General features: G+C 42.8%; 1 protein-coding gene and 1 long non-coding RNA gene across 3 annotated transcripts in view; one reads left to right on the forward strand and one right to left on the reverse strand.

Moving 5' to 3' along the window:
• The window catches only part of MARCHF3 (membrane associated ring-CH-type finger 3), a 225,392-nt gene that overhangs the window by 169,994 nt on the left and 32,424 nt on the right, over positions 1-22,974 (reverse strand). The window contains exon 1 of one of the 2 annotated variants that reach the window (XM_006145533.3): positions 511-746. The exons of the other annotated variant lie outside the window; for it this stretch is intronic. The gene's annotated coding sequence lies outside the window, so the exon portion shown is untranslated. Of the gene's footprint in view, positions 1-510; positions 747-22,974 lie in introns of those variants that run through there. 2 annotated transcript variants of the gene reach the window in all.
• LOC102498996 (uncharacterized) lies at positions 952-10,927 on the forward strand. The gene is made up of 3 exons (XR_334108.3): positions 952-1,698; positions 5,996-6,076; positions 9,859-10,927. It is a non-coding gene; the product is annotated as an uncharacterized LOC102498996 (long non-coding RNA).

Raw genomic sequence — 22,974 nt, forward strand, 5'->3', positions numbered from 1 at the left:
GGCCACTCCACTTCCCCGGACACTGATGACCCCCCCCCCCACACACACACACCAACTCGACGCGCGCTCGCTCAGCCCACGGGCTAGACTCGGACGCCGGGTTACCGAGACGCACCGGCTCCGGCGCCCGTTCATTTTTCAGTAGCCCGTCAGCACGCCATTTGGGAGCTACCGTCCGCACACGGGTGGGCACAGTGGCCGCCCCCAGCGCGCCGTGTGGCCGCCACGGAGGGGCAGGGGACGCGTCCCCGGGCCCCACCTAATGATGGCAATTACTCCAAGTTGGTACGTACGCACAGCAGTGTCCCAGGCCGAGTTAGGATGGTTTGAAAACAAGTTCGGGAGTGCGGATGTTGGCTCGGAGTAAATCCCGCCCAGCCTTGACCTCCCACAGCGGCCACACTCGTGTGGACTGACTGACCGAAGGGCGCCAGGACGCGTCCGGTCCCCTGCTCGCCGGCCGCGGAACGGCGCGGAGAGGAGCCGCTCGCCCTGAGCGTGGCCACTCACCTTCCTCGCCGTGTCTCGATCGCAAACCGACGCCCCTGCTGCGGGTCCTGAGTCCCAAGTTGCCCCGATCGGTGGCTGCTCACTCCCCAGCGGACCGGGGCACATTGGCTCGGGTCGACACCTTGGGGTGAACACTGCAAGCCCGCAGTCGCCTGGGCTCAGCGGTCACTCGGAGCGCGCTGACAATTCGTGGACCTGCTCAGCGAATGAGGCGGAACGCGGGGCTGAGGCGACCAGGCTCTGGAGGGAGGCGTGGCTGGGAGGAGGGAGGGGCGGAGCTGCCCCAAGGCCAGCCCCGCGGGGTGGGGCGTTTAGCAACCCGTGCCAATCGAGTTGACACTGGGATGCTAGGCGACCGTGGGCGGTGCCTAGCGCTAGGCCCCTCCCCTCCAATGCTGTCCAATCGCCTGCGGTCAAGGGCTGTCTGGGGAGACGCGCCGCGGGCAGGGAAGTTGGCTGCTGCGAAGCGCGGTGGCTGCTGGCGCGCGGTGCGCGGCTAGCTGCAGTGAGACCTGGCCGCCTCGGGAGGGAGGCGGCGGCCCCGAAAGGCCCCTGCGGGGCTTGAGAGAAGGTGGGAGTCCCCGGGACCGCCGCCTGTTGGCTTGCTGTGGAACGAAAAGCCCAAGCGTTGCGCGAGCCGAGACTAAGTGGACATTGCTGGTACCTGGAGCTCGGGGAAAGCGCCGAACTGGGAGGCCTGAGGAGCCCCAGGCGGTGGAGGAAGCCGAGGGCCCTGAGGGAAGTCGGGCGCCAGGTCACCCCGCTACTGCTGGAGGCTGAGGCCCGGACCTGGGAACTCCATGCTCTCTGGAAACCAATTCTGGTCCCGAAAAGCTCCCAGAAAGTTCGGTACCCGTTCCCCCCCACACACCGCTGCCCTCCACGCCGCCGCCAGCCAGCGACCTTTACCAGACGCCTAGGTCAACTCTTCCCAACTAGGGCGTTCTGGGCACCACAAGGCCTCCTCCCTTCAAGGCCGGCTGCCCTGCCGGGTGGCATCCACAACGGTGGCTTTTGCCACTGTCTCCTGGCTCTGTCAGGACTCCGGAGGGGCCAGAATCATCCATCTTGGCGGACGGGAAGCTGCAGAGAGAGCCACAGCTGTCCCACTTGGCGCCCACCCCCTTACTTCTTTGAAACGTCCTAGCTGGGATTGTTGTGGGGCCAGCTCAGAGATCTCGGTAGAAGGTGAGCATCAGGTGCCTGAGCTTTCGGTCATCCCCTGTTGAACAACGCTGGAAGATGGTTTTGTGGGCTCTGCTCGCCCTGCTGACCATGCTGACTTGGCTGACCGGGTCACCGCTGCTCATCTTGGCCTCTGATGGTTTCTTCAGCTGGTTTTTAAGTCTTTACTTGCTGCAGTGCACACACACCACACACACACACACACACACACACACACACACACGGAGCTGCAGATACAGTACCAGAAGAGGGGAGTTCTTTTTCTTTTCTTTTCTTTTTTTTTTTTTTTTTTTTTTTTTTTTTTTTTGTTTTGGGCGGGAGCGCTCACCAGACAGAGACAGAGAGACAGAAAGCAAGAAATCACTCCCCAGGGGGAATGGCCATGCCGTAATCTCTTCTCCTTCATTCTCCTCTCAGGATCTTGGGCAGGCACGCACATGCGCCCGACCTGAGTCTAAGCCACCGGATCCGGGATCCAACCGGATCCAACCGCAGTCGACTACGTGGGAGTCCAGCGACATAGCCATTACCCTAACTGCTGGTCCCAGGGTTGGGAGTTCTTGCTTTCCAGGCTGAGGCCTAGATTGTAGGTATGTTCTAAACTGCCTGCTCTGGGTGGATAGGGGCCTCACTGCCTATAACCGCACCTACCATAGGTAGGCACCCAACACCTTAGTGGGAATGAAAGCATACATGACAGGAAAGGGGTCAAGGTCAAGCTTCCATGTTCCTTCACTCGCCTCTTGATTCCAGTTTCAGCCCACACCACAAGTTTGAAGGTTTTTCACAAATACCATTGTCTCCCTCAGATCCCCAAATTCCTAAAGGAGTCCTAAAAGTCTCTCAGTATGGGCAACTATTCACATGTTAGGGAGTTCCAAGTTTTATTTCAGTGGCCATCTGATCTCTGTAAGATCCATATCACTGACCGTCTCATAAGAAGGTTCAGATGAGGTTACTGAAGAGAAGGAAGACAAAGGGATTGTGAAACGGCCCCTCCCTAGAGAGGCTGCAGCTCTTAGGTGAGCTCTGGCCTGCACTGAATTTCAAACTCTGAGTCCTCAAAATCCTTTCTTAATGGGGAAAGAAAAAGGTCCATTGGTAGGTCATCAGAAAGACAAGAAAAACAGGACCTGGATAGTCTTTAGCAGGGCCTAAGAAATTAATAAGTCAGTGGTGCAAAAATCACACATATTCAAGTAAAAAAGACCATTCCATTCCAGTGGCCCAGGAGAATGGCCTTTGCCCACAAATAATTCGATGAATGCCACACAAATGGGATATACATTGGGCCTCTGCCCAGGTTGGGATGGGAGATGAGGGTGGGTTGGGGACAGGGCTGGAGGTCCCAAACAAGAGGTGAGAAGACCAAGGATAAAGATTCTATTCCCTACTTGGTTCTAACAAGAGAATTCCACTTTGATTTGTTTTTAAAATTATGTACTTCTATTTGTTTTTATTAACCTCTCTGCAAGCCTCCCCATTGAAGCCTGTCAGGAAACATCATCTTTGACTGGAATAATCAGGAAATTCTCATGGAAGAAATATATTTCCTTGTTTTTTGTTTTTTTTTTTCGCTCACACTTCTGGATGTAACCAGAGAAAAAGTTTGCCAACAGTGCTTATCATATTAACACCCTGTGAAGGTTTTTCGCAGATACTAATGATTATTTTAAAAATCACCCTGGTAATAGGAGCCAAACACCAGCTGATGACTGTACTTACTATAGTGTCTACATCAGATGATGAAAAAAGGAAATAAAGGGAATTTACTTTTATGAAGTAAGTTAGAATTAAAACATGTGACTTTCATGTCCTGATTTCCAAGGTTTCGCATTTGTTCGATAAAGATATAATCATCCATGTTTTTTTTTTTTAATAGACCATAGGTTAGTTTATTTTTAACATCCATCATGCCATGAATTAATAGGGAATAGGTTCCAGTAGCTCAGGCTTAACAGGGTGGGGCTTTAGTTGAACCCAGGTACCTTTCTCTTTGGCTTTCTTCTTTTTCTGGTCATGTTCCTTCACATGTTTTAGAAAGCTATCTCTGCTCTTAGAATGCTTAATATGCTCTATACACACATTAACTCTCTTGGCAAGAATCTTGCCCTTAACTTGTTTGTTTACAACCACGCCAACAGCATGCTGGGTAACATTGTAGATGCTTCCAGTTTTGCCATGGTAACATTCGTGGGCATTCCTTTTTGAACAGTACCCATTCCCTCCATGTCTACAATATCACCTTTCTTGTAGATTCACATATATGTTGCCAAAGACCAGAGAATGTGTATCGGATGCCTCTCTTCTTTCCGTTTGTGTTCATCATTTTGGTTAATTACTGGAAGATGACAGTTCCAGCCAAAAGGATCCATGGGTTTTCAGAGAAGTAACAGATCCCATTTTTTGTAGAATAAATGATGTGTAGGGGGCCAGCAGGTGGTGTGGTGGTTGGGATGCTAGCTTCCCACATGGCCAACCATAGTTCAAGTCCCAGACTTGGCAGCTTTCTTTCTCATTTTTCCCTTCTCTCTCTCTGGTCAAATTAAAAAAGAATAACAACAAATGGAATTAATAAATAAATCATTTTTTTTTTTTTTTTTGCTATAAGGCGCATGTGCTCGCCAGAAAGACAGAGAGAGACAGACAGAAAGTGAGAAATCACTCCCCAGGGGGGGATGGCCACGCCACAATTCCTTCTCCATTCTCCTCTCAGGATCTTGGGCACACACACACATGTGCCCAGCATGAGTTTAAGCCGCCGGGTCCAGGACTTGAACCACGGTTGACTACATGAGAATCCAGTGACATAGCCACTACGCTAACTGCTGGTCCCAATAAATAATTCTTTTTTTAAAAAAAATAATAAATGACATGGAGCAGCTAGTACAGCAGAAACAACAACGTTCCATGATGCTGGAGTCACATGGAAAGGTGCAATGTTTGTACATAGAGGTCTCCTTGTGTAAGCCAGATTGTGCACATCTACCCGTGATCCTGGCTGGATGAAACTAGGGGTAGATCATGGCATGAAGACCCTCTTGAGGGTGCCTGTTTCCTCTCAGAGAAATAAGTAAACTTTACTTTTTTTTTTTAAAGAAAATTTAAAAGAATGGATGACATGTAAAAGACAGCATATTCAGACTACATTCATTTTTTAAAAATTTTTAAAGAATTATTTTAACTTTATTTATTTATTTATTTTAATTTGAAGAGAGAGAGAGAGAGAGAAAGTGAGAAAGAAAGCCACCAGGTCCAGGACTCAAACCACAGTTGGCCATGTCGGAATTCAGCACACTTAACCACCATGCCATGCCACCTGTCAGCCCCCATTCAAATATTTTTTTAAACAATTATTTAATTTTATTCATTGTCATTATTTTAATTTTAGTTTTTTGAAGTTGACCAGAGAGAGACAGAGGGAGAGAAGGAAAGTGAGAAAGCAAGTTGCCAGGTCCAGGACTCGAACCACTGTCATGTGGGAGTCCAGCCACCTTAACCACCATGCCCACCTGCCAGCTCCCAGACTACATTAATATTTTAACCACCTTTTGTTGTTGTTGTTTTTTTTTTTTTTTTCTTTTTAGAAAGAGATGTTTGCTATAGGGTATATACACTCACCTGAAAGAGAGACAGAATGTGAGAAATCACTCCCCAGGTGGGATGGCCATGCCACAGTCCCTTCTCCTCCAGTCTCCTCTCTGGATTTTGGGCACACACACAGTGTGAGTTTCAAGCCACCGTCTGGGGCTTGAATTGTGGTCGACTACATGGGAGTCCGGTGACACAATGATTATGCCATCTGCTGGTCCCTGCAGTTGGTTTTTGATAAGAACTTATCACTTAGACACAAGACTTACATACTTAAATACCTTGCCATTTCCCCGCATCGCAATCTTTTGAATTTGAGCCTTCTCCATATTCTACAAGGGAAAGTGAGATCTATTTGTTACTGCAAGAACTCATGCTAATACTATACTATCTGTATTAAACAAACAGAAGACTGTGAAAATCTGAGCCAAGCTTCAGTGGCACAGGAAGTGGCACATCGATCTACAGTGCTGAGAGCCACACGGCTGACCATGGGTTCAGATCCTGAATGAGCCTGAAACACAGTGCACGTGCTCACCCAAGATCCTAACTAGCAGGAGGACTGGGTAAAGGGCATTGCCTTTTGAGCCAATCCTATCAGGGGTGCCTGTATCTCTCTCAGTGAAATAAGAACACTAAAAATCTGAATGTGAAAGTAACTTGTTCACTTCCAATCAATTTACAAAAGGAATTTTCTTTCATTCAAAAGGTTGAGGAAGTTTGTGAAGTGGCTTGGGGGTGAGAAGATTTTGCTGGGACCATGGAAACTGGCCTAGTCTCTTTGTGAATGGTAAGCAAATTTGTCTGCAGCTACTGTTCCTGCTCTGACACTAAAACAATATTTTAGAATCTTCTGAATTTCAGTAAGATGTGAGGGTAGGAGTCATGGATTCTAATCTGAGCAGCTGCCCTGGCGAGTGCTCCTAGCAGTCACTTAACCTCCATTTACCCTTATTTCCTTGGCCATAAAACAGCATATGGAGAATTGGCCCACTGTGGTTAGCTGCTTAAGGGGGACACCATGACAATGGCTACAAAACGCTGCAAATGCGTTGCTCTTATCATAGTACCGACTGCCAAAAAGAGAAGAAAATGGGGTTGAAATGAGAAAATAGGTCTGAACAATTCCTCTTTATATGTGCAATTTCCATTTATTTAACCTCACTGGATTATTATCCTTTCATTCTATAAACGGAAATGAAGGGAAAGGGCCCTCATAATCTTTTTTTTTTTTTTTTTTTTTTTTTTTTTCCACTTCCGAAACTTGCACACAGGAGAGGGAGACACCCTCCACAGGGCATGGTCATGCAGTGATCCCTTTCCTCCAGTCCCCCAGCCTGTAGGATCTTGGGTACTCATGCATGAGCCCAGCATGTTTGCAAGCTGACCAGGCTGAGACTTGAACTGCAGCTGCCGTGTGGCATCTGGCTTCTCTTAAGCAGTGCATCACTACAGAGCCCTCACTGTCTACTTTTGTACTGGCAAATGTTTGCAGGCTGTTAATGGGAATGAATCATCAAAACAGGAAGAATTATAGAAGCAGACCCAGAGTTGAGATTTTACTTAAGTGAACAGTATCATTTCTTCTCTCCTATTCCCACTATTTCTCTCAACATACAGTCATTCACTTTGGGAAAACTTCACAATTGGAAGCGGTTCGGTCAGAAACTGCAGATCCTAACACCAGTTCTGCTATGCATTCATTCTGAGTCCATGGGCAAGGGTTAACTTTCTGTATCTCAGTTTCCTATTTGAAAAACTGCAGAGATATTTCTGGCCAATTTCACAGAGATGGGAGAGAGAATTTAATGGTAATGTACTTTTAAATATTAACTACTGTGTGGACCACAACGTATCATGTAGGTATACTGGGCAAACTAAAGTATGGTGTTAGTTTGCACCACACTGGGAGCTAGCTATTGTTGTAATAGAGGTTTCTCTGGTACTGTATTTGCAGGTAGTGTGACACCACCCACAACACAATGCTATCTCATTACATCTGGGTGACAAAGCGACTGACCTATAAGAGACTTGTATTGCCACCCAAGTTAAAATGTGGTAACAGAAATGGGGAGGGGGTAGGTTTTGTTTCTCAAAAACTTGGGATTTCATTGTATGTTCTCCAGAAGAAAAATTAAATTGGGCTTTTTTCTTTTTTAGTTGATTTCTATAGGATGCATGCACTCACAAGAGAGAGAGAAAGTGAGAAATTGACCCCCAGGGGGATGGCCACACTGCAATCCCATCTTCTCCATGTTCTCCTGGGGATTTTGAGATTTCAGACATACATGCACATGCACCCAGTGTGATTTTCAGGTCACGGGGCTGAGGACTCAAACCATATAGCCAGCACATGGGATCAAGTCCCTTAGCTTCCACACCACCTGCCGGCCCTAAACAGGGCTTCTTAAAAATTGATGCCATTGAAAATAAGCCTGGTGGGAGACTACAACAATCTTGAAAAACGATGGCCTGTTACAAAACTAAAGAAATTGTTTAGGAATCACTAGAAAAGATTAAAAAGACTACTCTTAGTTTTAAAACTTCATAACAAAATGAGTAACTGAGGAATTAGCTATTTAGAAAGGAAAGATATGCTTTAGGAGTGGAGGGCATTGTAGTCTCTTAGTCCGGGTTCACTAGAGCACCAGGACCAAGGGGAGATACGTGTATATGTATATATGTATGTGTGTGTATATGATACTGCTTTATTATGAGGAATTGACTCACTCAGTTATGAAGGCCCACATTTTGTGGTCTGCAAGTTAGAGACCTAGGAAGGCTGGTAGTATAATTCTGTACCAAGTCTGAGGTCTGAGAATCAAGGTAATTGACAGTGTAAATCTCAGCCCAAGGACAGGAGAAGTCTGATGTCCCAGCTCATGCAGGCAGGCAGAAAGCAAAAGAGGTGCATTTCTCCTTCTTCTGCCTTTTCATTCTATTCAGGCCCAAACTAAGGAGAGAAAACTACTGAGTTCACTGATTCAAATGTTAATCTCATCCAGAAACACCCTCACAGACACATCCAAAAATAATGTTTAATCTGGGCACCCCATAGTACAGTCAAATTGACACCTAAAATTAATTAGTGCAATCTCCTTACATAAACCAAAACTAAGAACAGTAGAGAGTTCTCCGTGTACAGTGGAAAACCCACAAGTGAAGGTTTGGATTTTCTCTTTATTCCTTACTAACTCCTAACTAACTTGATGTTGGACAAGTTGCTTAGTTTCTCTAAGCTAAATGGGGTGGGGAAGTGGAGGTGATTAGGGTTTTTCTTTTAGAGAGGTGTTTTTAATTTTTAAAAATTTTTTTAGCTCTAGGGCATGTGCACTCACTGGAGAGACAGAGACAAACAGAGACAGACAAAGAGACAGAAAGCGAGAAATCACCTCCCGGGAGGATGGCCATGCTGCAATCCCTTATCCTCCAGTATCTTTTCGGGATTTTGGGAACACATGCACATGTGCCCGGTATGGATTCCAAGCCACCGAGTCTGGGACTTGAACCATGGTCAGCTACAGGGGAGTTCAGTGAAGTAACCATTACACCATCTGCTGGTCCCAAGGTGATTAGTTTTTTTCTGAGTTCATTATGCAGATCAAATGAGAGCCTAGCACAGGGCCAGGCTTATACTAAGCCTTTTACTGATAACAAGCCCTAATACTTACTACTTATTATATGGCATGTGCCATATAACCCTTTATATCCAGTGACTCACCTGATCCTCACAAGAACTCTATGATATTGCTCCCATCTCTTTTTCCTTAGAATATCTTTCTAAATTGAAGGATTATTCTAGGACTACTATCTTACTATGCACTAAAAGTCAAAAGGCTGATTTGATAGGAACTGGAGATATTTCAGGAAAATTAATTTTTCTATAGGCAACCTCTTTCTTGAAACATACTAAGAAAGAAAATATCGTTTTAAACATTAAACATCGCATTGCCTTGCTTTCATGTGGAAGGGGCTACTTTGCCTCATCCACAGCTTTCCCGGTACCTAGGAAGCCACACGACAGCAAGTGCTTGGAAGCACATACACCACAATAAAGTAAGGGAGGGATTCACCATCTGGGACAAAGAGGGCCACAGAAAACAAGTAGTGCTTCAAACCCCAACCACTTTTCAGGTCTCATTTTAGGTTCTAGAAGATTTGGGCTTTAAGCAGTGTGCTCATCATCTGGATTTTATACTAATGGGAGTTAGTTCCCTTGAGGCAGCATTGTGGGAATAATAGCTTGCAGGCCAAAAAGTGAAAAAAAAAAAAAAAAAGGATTGTCCCTTAGATGTGAATTGTATCATTAGTTATTATGAATACCCCAAATTATGACAGATTCATGTGTGAGTATGCCAGGGAAAAGTAGCCGTGAGCTATAATACACAAAATCGTTTATTACCCAAGAGAATGTAGGTGCTAATGTGGATGATATTGCATCTGTGAAATTCTGAAACCCACAAAGGATTCGAAGATATAAAGCCAAATAAAACATAATACAGAGGGAAATGATTTTGATTATGTAACATTTATATATAGCATTTCATTTTACATTTTCAAATTGCTTTTCAGTCATTGGCTTATTCTTCACGGCACACCTGGGGAGTACATCCATGCTGTTATCCTCTGTTCACAGCTGAGGCAACTGAGACTGGAAGAGGCAAAGTGTTTTGTCCAAGAGCACAACAGGGGCAGGGTGAGAAATCATCATTCATTCAATCATGAGTCTATTCAGCACCTACTCTTGGCGAGGCACCAAGGTCTGTGTGGCAGCAGTGCACAGAGAGGGGCACTGTCTGTGTGGCCTCTGCCTTGCGGGAGCCTGCAGTGCGCTGGGGCAACAAGCAATCTGTGGATTATGCCTCTGCAAGTACTGTAGACAGCAAGGACCAGACTTTAGATAAGGAGAAGGTGAGAATCCCCCAAAATTTCTAAATATGGTAGGATTCCAAAGCCTTGAGAAAAGGATAGAATTTTGAGAAATGGAGGCTGTGAGTGGTGGGAATGACACAAGGACATGGAGGTGGGCAAATGTAAGATGCACTGCAGAATGTCTGGCATTTGCAGGAAAAGGGCTGGAAAGTGGAAAGGACACCGAATCCAAGACACTGAATACCAAGCTAAAATATTTGGATTTTAGCCATTGGGCAGTGGAAGCAGGACTCACCTCTGATTTCTCCCATTTGTTCATGTGCTGTTCTGAGTGCTAATATACTACATGCTTAGTCTACATGCATTTTGTGATGTTTTGGCTTTTTTTTTCCTCCCAGATTAATTTCACACTTTAATAAAAGTCCCCATCATGATGTATGTAATAGATATATATGTGTGTATAGATATATAATTTTTTTTCAACAGGAAACTTTTCAGTTTTTTGGTCGGTTAAATGTTTGTTCCCTTTGCACGTCACACCCACCCTCTACCATCCACTCTCCTCCCTTTCAGTCTCTAGTATCTACATTTGTCCTCTCTACCATCATATCTTCAGATCACCCAATCTCTGCCACAGGGTCCAGACAGTTGGTACAAACTGAGTGGGGCTATATAGTGTGTTCCTTCAAAGTATGGCTCACTTCCTTTAACATTAAGTCTTCCATATTCATCCAGTTTGAATCAAGTGATAAGATCTCACTGTTTCTTATAGCTGAGTAATATTCCATAGTATGTATGTATGTATGTATATATAATACCAAGGAGTGGGATTACTGGGTGACATGGTAGTTCTATTTGTAGGTTTTTTGTTTGTTTGTTTGTTTTTTGGAAAGGTTTTTGTTAAAGGGAGCGTGTGCTCGCCAGACAGAGAGAGACAGACAGAGAGCGAGAAATCACCCCCAGGGGGGATGGCCACGCCGCAATCCCTTCTCCTCCATTCTCCTCTCGGGATCTTGGGCACGCATGCACACGCACCCGGCGTGAGTTTTAAACCACTGGGTCCGGGACGCGAACCACGGTCGACTACATGGGAGTCCAGTGACATAGCCATTACGCTAACTGCTGGTCCCTATTTGTAGGTTTTTTAAGGAACTCTCACATTGCTTTCCACGGGTTGTACTATTTTACATTCTCACCAATGGTGTAAGAGGGTTCTCTTTTCAACACAGCCTCACCAGCACTTATTATTTTTTTAATCCTAGCAATTCTAACTGGGGTTAAATGGTATCTCATTGTGGTTTTAATTTATAGTTCCCTTATAACAAGAGACTCGACATTTTTTCATGTGCCTTTTGGCCATTCTTAAGTCTTCCTTGGAGAGTTGTCTATTCATTTGTGGATTTTAATTTGGAATATTCATTTTTTAATGGGTAAGCTGCTTGAATTCCCTATATATTCTGGATATCAATTATTTGAGGGATAACTTGCCAAAATTTTCTCCTATTGTCTTTTCACTATAATTATTGTATTCTTTGCTGTGAGGAAGCTTTTCAGCTTGACGTAATCCCATTTTTCTATTTTGGGGATTATTACCTGTGCATTAGTGGTCTTATTTAAGAAATCTTTGCCTGTTCCAATATCAAGAGTCTCCCTTACATTTTCTACTAGTAGTTTTATGGTTTGAGGCTATATATTCAAATCTTTGATCCACTTTGAGTTGATTCTTGTTACTGGTGAAAGATAGGGGTTCAGTTTCATTTTTCTGCAGGTGGCTATCTAGTTCTTTCAGCGCTATTTGCTGACTTTCTCTTCACTGTGTTGTCTTGTACCCATTGTCAAAGATGGGTTGGCTGTGTGATTTGGGGTTTATTCCTGGCATCTCTGTTCTGTCCCATTGGTCTATGTGTCTATTTGTGTGCTAGTACCCTTCTGCTTTGATTATCACTACTTTGTATTATATTTTGAAGTTGGGTAGTGAGATATCTCTTACTTTATTCTTTTTCCACAGTATTGCCTTGGTGAAAAAGGGGTCTTTTATGATTCTAGACAAATTTTAAGAATCTGTTTTTCCTATTTCTGTGAAGAATATCACAGGCAATTGGATCGAAATTGCACTGAATATATAAATTTGGGCGAAACTGACATGTTGATTATATTGATTCTTCCAATCCAAGAACATAGGATGTCCTTCCATTTTCTTATATCCTACTCAATTTCTTTTTTCAGTTTTTCATAGTTTTCCTTGTAGAGGTCTTTAACCTCTTTGGTTAGGTTTATTCCTAGGTATCTTGTTCATTTTGTGTCTATTGTAAGTGGAACTGCTTTCCTCAAAGCAATTGGTCTGTTCATTGTTAAGTGTAAAAATGATATAGATTTTTTGGGACCAGCAGTTAGCGTAATGGCTATGTTGCTGGACTCCCATGTAGTTGACCGCGGTTCGCATCCTGGACCCGGTGGCTTAAAATTCACACCAGGCGCGTGTGCATGCGTGCCCAAGATCCCAAGAGGAGAATGGAGGAGAAGGGATTGCAGCGTGGCCATCCCCCCTGGGGGGTGATTTTTGCTTTCTGTCTCTCTCTGTCTGTCTGGCAAGCGCACACGCCCTATAGCAAAAACCTCTCAAAAAAAAAAATGATATAGATTTTTGTATATTGACTCTGCTACTTTATTGAATTCTTTGATCAGTTCTAGTAGATTTTTTTTTCTTTTTTTGGAGAGGTTTTTGCTATAGGGTGTGTGTGCTCGCCAGACAGATAGAGAGAGACAGAGAGACAGAAAGCGAGAAATCACCCTCCAGAGGGGATGGCCATGCCGCAATCCTTTCTCCTCCATTCTCCTCTTGGGATCTTGGGCACGCATGCACACGCGCCTGGTGTGAATTTTAAGCCACCGGGTCCAGGACTCGAACTGCGGTTGACAACGTGGGAGTCCAGCGACATAGCCATTATGATATCTGCTGGTCCCCTAGTAGATTTTATTTTACATCTGCAAATAGGGACAGTTTAGCCTTTTCTTTTTTATTTGAATGCCTTTTATTTTGTTCTCTTGTCTGATTGCATTGGCTAGGACTATGTTGAAAAGGAGTGGAGAAAGTGGACAGCCTTGTCTTGTTCTAGTTTTTAGTGGGAAGGCTTTCAGCTTTTCTCCATTTAGTATTGGGTTGTCGGAAGAGTCATGACATATTTGTCCTATGCAAAAATGTGTCATGACTTTTCCAACAACCCAATATGATGTTTGCAATAGGTCTGTTGTATATGACTTTTTGTGGTGAGGAATATCTCTTCTAACTCTATTTTGCTAAGAGTCTTGATCATGAAAAGATGTATTTTATCAAATGCTTTTCCTGAATCTATAGATATGATCATATAGTTTCTGTCTTTTTCTGTTAATGTGATTTATTACTGTATTTTTTTTCCTTTGTATCATTTTAATGAGATGACTTATTATTCCTCCTATTCTAGTTCACTGATTGGTTAATAACAGAAAATACCTGAAATGGGGGATTTATAAGAATTGAGGTTTATTCAGCTCACAGTTTGGAGGTCTAAAGTACAAAGACTGCATCTAGTAAGGATCTTTTTGTTGGTTAGACAGAGTCAAACATATCTAGGAATATGGCTTTCACCTTAGCTCAATGTTGCTCCAGAAATAATCAGTACATAGGAGAGAAATAAAATTAATTCCATGTGCATTATTTTATGCCTGAAGTCAGCTCCACGTTAAAAAGAATGACAAAGAATATTTCCCCCTATTTTCACTGCCCTACAATTACAATCAATATCTGCATTTTGATAGTATTAGTCTTGTGGGTATCTTTGATACATTCTGATCTCAGTTTAGTTTTCCTGCTAAGCCAGAATCTCTCTGAGTTGGTCAACTCAGTCTTAATCCCTTCCCCTGAGCACTGAAACCTAACCCATTTAACTTAACACCCTATAAGGTCTCTATCTTTGCTTGAAGCTTCACCCATCAAGAAATAACTTTTTCTTTGCAGATAGAGGCTACTAATTAGCATTTTTACTGTTTAATAGTCAGGACTAAAATACAAGGGAGAGAGGTACTATTGTTAAACCAAAAATATTTAGAAAGAAAACAGATTGCTTATTTAAATCTTTCTGCAAAGAAATAAAGAGATGCTCTAAGGAGGTGGGTAGATACTTAGGTGACATAATAATTAAAATAGTGAAAATTTTAACATCTGTTAAACAGGGTGCTTTTTGTCTGGTTTTGTGAAAGTTTTTGGGAAGATTTCTATCCATGATCAGTAAGAAAAATCTTTCTTTAGAGCAAATATGTACCATAAATGTTGACTTTCTGCATAAATGGAAAACTGCCAATGTTGGACTTTTAAACATTTTAAACCTGATATACAATATTGTCTTTGTTTCCCAACCCTCCAGTGACCCATTTGGCTTTGCCTGGACAATTCCTTATGACTCAAAGCACTTTATATATTTTGGGAATTAAGCCAAGTCATGGAGATTCATTAGTAAACAGTTGAGTGTTTTTTCATGTTTGCTTTAATTTGCTATAGGGCATGTGTGCTCACAGGAGGGTGGCAGAGAGAGAGGGAGAGAGAAAATAAGAAATGACACCCCCAGGGCGTGGTGTGGTGACAGCCACACCAATCCCTTCTCCTCCATTTCCCTCTTAGGATTTTAAGCATGTACGCGCACACACACATGCCCAGTATGATTTTTCAAGCCACCAGTCTGGAACTTGAACTATTCAGTTGGCCAGGTGAGATCCAGCAGCCTTCACCACCAAGCTGCTTGGTTGGCTATCATATTTGTTTGCTTTTGTTTTATAGGAAGCTGAAAGAGAGAACGCAAAGTTAACGCGTAAGGATGATTAAGTTTTATCTAAGATTTTAAGGCTCCTCCTTGAAAGATATAAAAACATGTACTAGGCTATAGGAAGCAGCCGAATCTGAGCAAACACAATGTGCAGAAATGGGTTTTATAGGCTATCCTTTGCAGGACTAAACCGATCTCCATTAACATATGAATACACTAACTGCCTCTGTGTTTGAAACTGCAGTTTGTTAAAGGAAGCCACAGGTGTTAATCAGAAAAGACCTGAGAAGGTAAGAGAAAACTTACATAGAACTACCTGGTGCCAGATGTCTTCACATCTTCAGTCAATTAACATCTGAAAACAACTGACTTTGCATTCCACTTTCCCTTTCCCCCTTTTCTCCCCTTTAAAAGAATAAAGCTGGAACCAGCTTCTGGGTTGGCTGCCTCCATCAGAGGAGTCCAGATCACCCAATCCCCGCTTTTCTCTACTTGTGTGTTTTTGTGAGTTTATTTTTATGTTTATTCTCTAATCCACAGCTGCCTCCCACTCAGACCACACATTCAGCTGTTCCGGTCACTGGAGAAATTTACCTTACTTCTGTCCTGTCTTAAAAACTCCATAGCCTTTTCTTCTGCTTTCAAGGAGAGCAGTGGAGTGCAGCACAGATAGCCTGTATTTCACTGAGGAAAGAGATGAAACTGGGTTGGCCCATGGCCTAGTGGTTAAGGGAGCCAGATCCCACATGGCCAACTATGGTTCAAATCCCAGCCGGGTGGCTTGAAAAACACTCTGGGCACACATATACATGTGTGTCAAAAATCCCGACAAGACAGAGAAACAGAGAAGGGATTATGGCCCACGCCCCACTGGGAGGAGTGTTTTTTCCCTCTCCTTGTCTTTCTCTTTTTTCTCTGTCTCTGGCAAATGCATGAACCTTCTGGCAATTAAAAAAAGGAGAGAGATGAATTAGAAGCTGAGGCATTCTAGATCTGCAAGGCAGAAGAAGACTCTCTTTGAGATATTGGCAAAACAGGATTTTGAAAGACTAAGAGGAAATCATATAACTTGTTGCAACTATTTGCACCTTTTTATGGACCAACATCCACGATGCACACTTCTGGGGATTTTCCGTATTGACAGAAGAGTGTTCAGGATACTTACATGAATCCCCTTGAAGGTATATATTAGCATTAATTTCTCCTCACTACTGAAATGAAGACTATCTGGCTCTTCTTCCCCCTAAAATATTCTGCAAAAATGCTGAAATTCTCAAACATTATTGAGGTAGAAACATGCTGGAATTAACATTATTTTAAAAACTAACTGTGCATAATAGATAATTTACCTAACCAGTGAGGCTCACTGCACTGAGGCTCTTTTCACAGGAGCTTCTGAATTTCGATTGAGGTCTCATGGATATGGCAGGCAGAAAAGGTCTCATGGCTATGGCAGGTGTGAGAAGTTAAATAGCATCTCAACTTGCTAGCTTCTGGAGGCCAATCTAGAATCCCCAACAAACTAGCATGCCAGATGATCAAACTCTGAATGTTTCTATGGGGATGTTGTCCTTACTCAAGGACCCAAGGATGCTGAATTATAACAACACCATAAGTAATCTCAAGGAACTCTTGGCAGCCTCCAAAAAAACAAGCACTGCTGTATTATTCACAGAGATTAGTACTATTTTTTTTTTTTTTTTTTGTTAAATAGAATTTAATTGTTAGCAGGTCCTGAGCTCAACTAAAGACAGAATATAACCTAGACCCTAAGAAGGCCAGAGGAAAGGAAAGGCCAAAGGTCAAGACCAAGGTCAAGAGCATAGGCAAGTGCCAGAAAGATTCTGCTTGCTTAGGGCTTATAGTTCACATCAGTTATGGTCAGTGTTAAGGCACTAGTTCTCATTTGGAGGCATGGAAACCATTTAATCATAACTGAATTCAAATGTATAACATAGAATGGAACTGGTCCTTTAAACTATGTGACCATTTCAAAGCAGAATGGAAAAAAAGAAACATGTTTGTTTTTTGCCTTTTTCCAAGAAGCTGAAAACAGTGCAAATAAGCCCTTAATTGTGGGTCAACATCCTTATAAGAATTGCCCCTGTTCTCAGGTTAGTCTCCTCCTCTGCCTCTCCATTCTCACCAACCCCCAACCTGAAGTAGATCTCAAGGTCTCTTTCTTTAAAAATTATTTTATTTTATTTATTATTATTTTCCAGTTTGATCAGAGAAAGAGAGAGAGAGGGAAAGTGAGAAAGCAAGCCACCAGATCTGGGACTTGAACTATGCTTGGACATGTGAGAATCCAGTGCCCCTAACCACCATACCACCAGCTGGCACCTCAAGGTTCCATTTTGGTCATGTATTCTTTTAGTTAAATGGGAGAGATGAGAAGATGCTCAATGTGGCTTTGCAAAACCTATCAATAAACTAGAAAACAACTTCAGGCTTAACATCAACAGTGGATAAGAAGTGTCAGCTCAAAAACTTGTATGAACAAGGACCAGCAGTTGGCATAATGGCTATGTCACTAGACTCCCATGTAATTGACCGTGGTTCGAGTCCTGGACCCGGTGACTTAAACTCACTCCAGGTGCATGTGCATGCATGCCCAAGATCCTGAGAGGAGAATGGAGGAGAAGGGATTGCAGTGTGGCCATCTCCCCTGGGGGGGTGATTTCTCGCTTTCTGTCTGTCTCTCTGTCTTTCTGGTGAGTGCACGTACCCTATAGGAAAAAAAAAACTCTCCAAAAAAAAAAAAATAAATAAATAAATCTTGTGTGAACATGCATACATGTTTCCTAAGAATATTTTTCAGACAGAGTGTATTTATATTGGGTTGTTGGAAAAGTCATGACATATTTTTTTCCATGTGAAAATCATGACTTTCTGACAGGCCAATAGTATCAGCTTTGATTTCATTATAAGTAGTAAGGGAAGGTGGGTGACTCCCATTTCAGGGCTGTTTTATATCCTGCTTATGCTATCACTGGCTCTGACTTCCTCTGTGACTGCAGCTGTTGTCTGCTCATTACTCTTAATCGTCCGAGGGAACTGCTGCACTTTGGCATTGGGAAAGGATGTTTCAGATGATGAGGAAGGTTCTAGGAAGGCTATTTATGTATTTTAGTATATGGTTCATTTTAAAAGGCTGTGATTAGGACTTCATACCTGTCTAATAAGCATGTGTGTAACGTATGAACGTTGGCTGAGTGCTCCAGTCTCTCATTAGTCTTCACAATACCCCTTGACGGTGGGTCAGTTTTACCGCCTACAGTTTGCACGTGAGGAAATTTAGGAAACAAAGGGATTATGTTATTTGTTACAAGGGCACCCAGCATGTAAGCATAGCTAATAAAAGATGACTGCAAAACTCTTTCCAAATAAAAAGTACCTTATATATGTTACGTAGTATTAATGGGCATGATCCTGGGATGAATAAATACTCTCCAGGAGTGAAGTGTTCATACTTGCTCTATAAGATCATTTTTTAACCTCAGGGTGACTTTTAAATATTTATTCCCAAACCTGGTGGTGCATCAGAAACATCTCCAGGGTTTTCAGAACATGTAACATTTGGACTCCTAACCAATCTATGGAACTATAATCTGAGTGGTAGGATCCAGATAATTTATACTTTGAAGAAGCTTCACAGGAGATTCTAACTCTCAGAAGAGGTTGAGAACCATTACTCTGGACTAGAATAATAACTCCAGTCCAGCCAAGAGCTGCAATGAAATACTATACAGCCAAGTCAGGAGGCTGGTGTTTCTTCCAGGCTTTTGTCTACCTAGTTCATGACTATTACTATTATAATTATAATGATTATTATTATTTTTTTAGCCATAGGGTGTGTGTACTCACTAGAGAGAGACAGAGAGAAGGAAAATGAAAAATCATCCCCTCATGGGGGATGGCCATACCACAATCCCTTGACTCTATTCTCTTCTCAGGCTTTGGGCATGCATGCACATATGTCCAGTGTGATTTTCAAGCCACCAGTCTGAGACTTAAACCACGGTTGGTCATGTGGGAGTTCAGCACCTGACCATGAAATCACCTGCTGGCCCCTCATGACTATTATTACCAAAATATCTGCTTTCATGAAATAATCAAATATAAGAACATGTGCGAATTCTAGGAAATGGTGCAGAAACTAAAGTTAATTTAAGAACCACCAGTCTTCTTTTTTAATTGACAGAGGATGCATACACTCATGAGACAGAAAGAGAGAAAGCACCCTCAGTGGGGTGTGATCACACAGTCCTCTACATTTTTCCATCCTGCTGAGATTTTAAGCACACGTGTGTCTGGTATATTTTTCAAGCCACTGGGGGGACTGGGATTCCAATGATGGTTGGCCATGTGGGATCCTGTTCTCTTAACTAGGTTACTGGACTGGCCCAAGAACCATCAGTTTTTGATAGTTATATTTTACTTGGTAAATTAAGTGAGTCCAGGGGCCAGCAGGTGACATGGACCTTAAACATATCATGCTAAGTGAAAGAAGCCAGTCACAGAGGACCATATACTGTATGATACCATTCACATGAAATGTCCTGAACAGGAAAATCTACAGAGACAGAAAATAGATCGGTGGTTGTCCAGGGCTGGGGGCGGGGAATTATAAAATACCTAGCTACTGCAGATAGGGGGTGATGAAACTATGCTAAAACTGACTGTATGACAGTTGTACAACTTTATTGACTATACTAAAAACCATTAAATTGTACTCTTTACATGGGTGAATTATATGGTGTATGAATAATACAGCTCAATAAAGTAGATAGATTGATAGTGCTATATGAACGTGGGGGAAGGAGCAATTGATTAGTTTGGATTAGAAGAAAATCAGTGGAAAATTTCCTGGAGAAAATGCCATTTGAGTTGTCAGAAAAGGTGATTTTTGTAAGGTTCACTGGGTGAAGGCACAAAGACAATCAAAGTGATGGCGCAAGGGCATGCAAGGGCAAGTTTTAGAATAGAGGGAGTTTAGACTATACGAAGGATCCAGTAGATGGAGACTAGGTGCATGGCTTTTATTGCCACCTGAAGTATTATAGTGTGGTTTTCATTTTTGTAGGCAATGGAGAGGCAGGATGGATTTGTGAGTGGTCTGATCAGATCTGTGATTCAGAAAAGTAACTGGAGATGGTGATGAAGCAGATGGGAGATGGCTGCAAGGGCAGTGTGTGTGGAGAGGTGCATTTAGGAGGCAAGGCTATTGCAGTGTATAGGTGAGAGGTGGGGAAGGCCCCAGCTACAGCAGCAGTGGTGAATACTGAAACTGGGGACAAATGTGAGAAAACAATGAAGTGGAATCATCACATTTAGTGGCACTGGGGAATAGGTGAGAAACACAGAGTTTCTATGATATAGCACAGTATCTTAAACCACATAAGGGATTGGTGGTTCCTTTTTGATAGTTATTTAGAATCATAATGTAAAAGCTATTGTTGAAAAAAAAAAAAAAAAACACTCAGCAGCCAAAAGTAGCTCAACACTTGGTTGACAAAGGTTTGATTACAGAAACTCTTGAATTTAAAAATTCTTTTAAAGAATTACTTATTTAATTTTGCTTATTATTATTATTCTTTGACCAAAGAGAGGCAGAGAGAGAGAGAGAGAGAGAAAGCCACCAGGTCTGGAACTTAAATTGCAATCTGCCATGTCAGAGTTCACCATGCCACTTGCCAGCCTCAACTCTTGAATTTCTTAAAAAAGGAATGTGTGGGACCAGCAGTTAGTATAATGGCTATGTCACTGGACTCCTATGTAGTCGATAGCAATTCAAGTCCTGGACCCGGTGGCTTCAACTCACGCCAAGCATGTGTGCATGCATGCCCAAGATCCCAAGAGAATGGAGAAGGGATTGTGGTGTGGTCATCCCCCCTGGGGTGTGATTTTTCACTTTCTGTCTCTCTGTCTCTGTCTTTCTGGCGAGCACACGTGCCCTGTAGTAAAAACTTTCAAAAAAAAAAAAAAAAAAAGGAATGTGTACTGTAAATCAAGGGTGGACTGAAGAGAGAATTGCTATTCCACTATTCTGCTTTTTCAAATCAAACCTTCCCTTGTTGGAGATGAAGCAGTCACTTATGGCCTGTTCTGAATGACGAAGTATTTACCTCTTGCTCAGATAGCGTCCCTAGAAACACTTCCTTTGGTGTGAGCAACTTGGATTTACTGCCAGGGCAACACATCCCATCCAACGCCCACACTGCCTTGGCTTGGTCCTCACCAGCAGGTGCTCATAAGCAGCATTTTGTTTTGCTTCTAATAAGAGCGTGGGCTTTCTAAAGAATAGGCTGAATGTATTACACATTGTAACTTTCATTTACTAGTGTTCTTACAGGGAAGATCTAAAACTGTGGAGTCACAAGGGTCAGGAAGATAAAGACTACCTTTTCTCTTATTCATGCAAGGCATCACCTACATTTTCCATTAGAAGTCACTCAGTGGGCAAGGTCAAAATAGAATTAGTCTCTCCCAGTGCATGGCAGTAAACTCCCCCGGGATCTGCTAAAGTCTCCTTCGTAGGCTTTGGAAGGTCTTGCAGTGACAGTGTCTGCTGCTAGCAGTTAGAGAACAGTGTCCCTGACAAGTGCCTTACAGGGTTTACCAAGAAGGAAACAGCATTTAGAATACAACTCGGAGATGTGACTCTTATCTGTGTCTGTCAGTGAACAATGACTAGACAAGCTATGTTCAATCACAGTTGTTAGCAAAGCTAATTACAGCAGTCTGGGGTGGAGAGAATCCCAGCATCCGTCTCTAGGGCACTTCCACCACAGGTTCAAATAGGGCAATAGGAAGCAGTCCCTCGCGGAGTCTTTAAGTTCTTTGCAACTCTGAACATGGATCCATCTCCACGTGCAGTTGGTGAGGGATCCTGTTCATAAGAACCACCAAGGGAAAAGGAGGAAAGGATGCTTAGAACTGAAATGATAGATGTTCTGAATTAAACAGGAGCAAAATTGGGTATTTGTTCTTCCTTGGGCCATCACTGACACACTGCACAACCTTTTCTGGGCTTCACTGTTCTCATCTCAAAAATAAGGATGATAATGTAAGTCCTTCTTATATGAAGGATTGCTGAAAGAATAACAAAAAAATGTAAGTTGGGGGAAAACAGAAAATGCCACATGACTTCGGGTAGTGTAGCTGTTATACCCTTCTCTGTACCACATTTTACTTATAAATGATTAAAGGAAATCAAAAAATATTGGTGCTGCTGCAGAATCTCAAACTTCATTTTCTGAGGTCTCCAAGTGGTTATATGGATTGCTTATCTTTGGATCTGCCTCCTCCTCCCTAGAATGCTCTCAACACCATTTCTGGTGTAAATTCATTTCCAGTTGAAGGGTAGAGGATGATCCTAGGAATCTGAGAAGGCCAAGCCCCACATTTAATTTAGTCTATTTTTGCGTCATCTGCTACAGTCCAAGTCTTGACGGTCTCTCCTCTTCCTCTGTGGGACACCTGATTTGGGGAGACATTATCCCGAAGTGCGCACTCCACCATCGAACTGGAACTTGAGGGGACACCTCCAGAAACAGAACCAAGATAAAATTTAACAACATGAGCAGAAGGTGTTTTAGTCTGGTTCTTGTTCCTGCAAAAAAAAAATAATCACAGCACACTTCTAACCAAGCAAGGCACGTCCACTTATCTGATGGTGCTGTCAGTGACAGAAAAGGATCATATTATGGATTTGGCAGGAGAGAAAGAGAAGATTTATTTGCAAGGTTTGAAGATTTATCTTCTCCAGATATGCAAAATCAGAGCATTAAAACATTATCAATGTAAAGCGATCATGTTTTGAGTGCAGTATGAACCAATCTTGACTTCAAAGTAATAATGAAGATTTATAAGGATCCCAAAAATCATGGTTTAAAAAAAAAAGCCAACGATTTGACAACAGAGCAGGGCAGCAAGACTACGAAACCTGTAACTGCCCCTTTATGGTGAGGCGATGTCTCCATTTAAATGAACATCCTACATCGAGTGTTTAAATTTC

The sequence above is a fragment of the Tupaia chinensis genome, unplaced genomic scaffold (genome assembly GCF_000334495.1).
Source record: "Tupaia chinensis unplaced genomic scaffold, TupChi_1.0 Scaffold000152_1, whole genome shotgun sequence".
In the NCBI taxonomy this organism is placed as follows: Eukaryota; Metazoa; Chordata; class Mammalia; order Scandentia; family Tupaiidae; genus Tupaia; species Tupaia belangeri.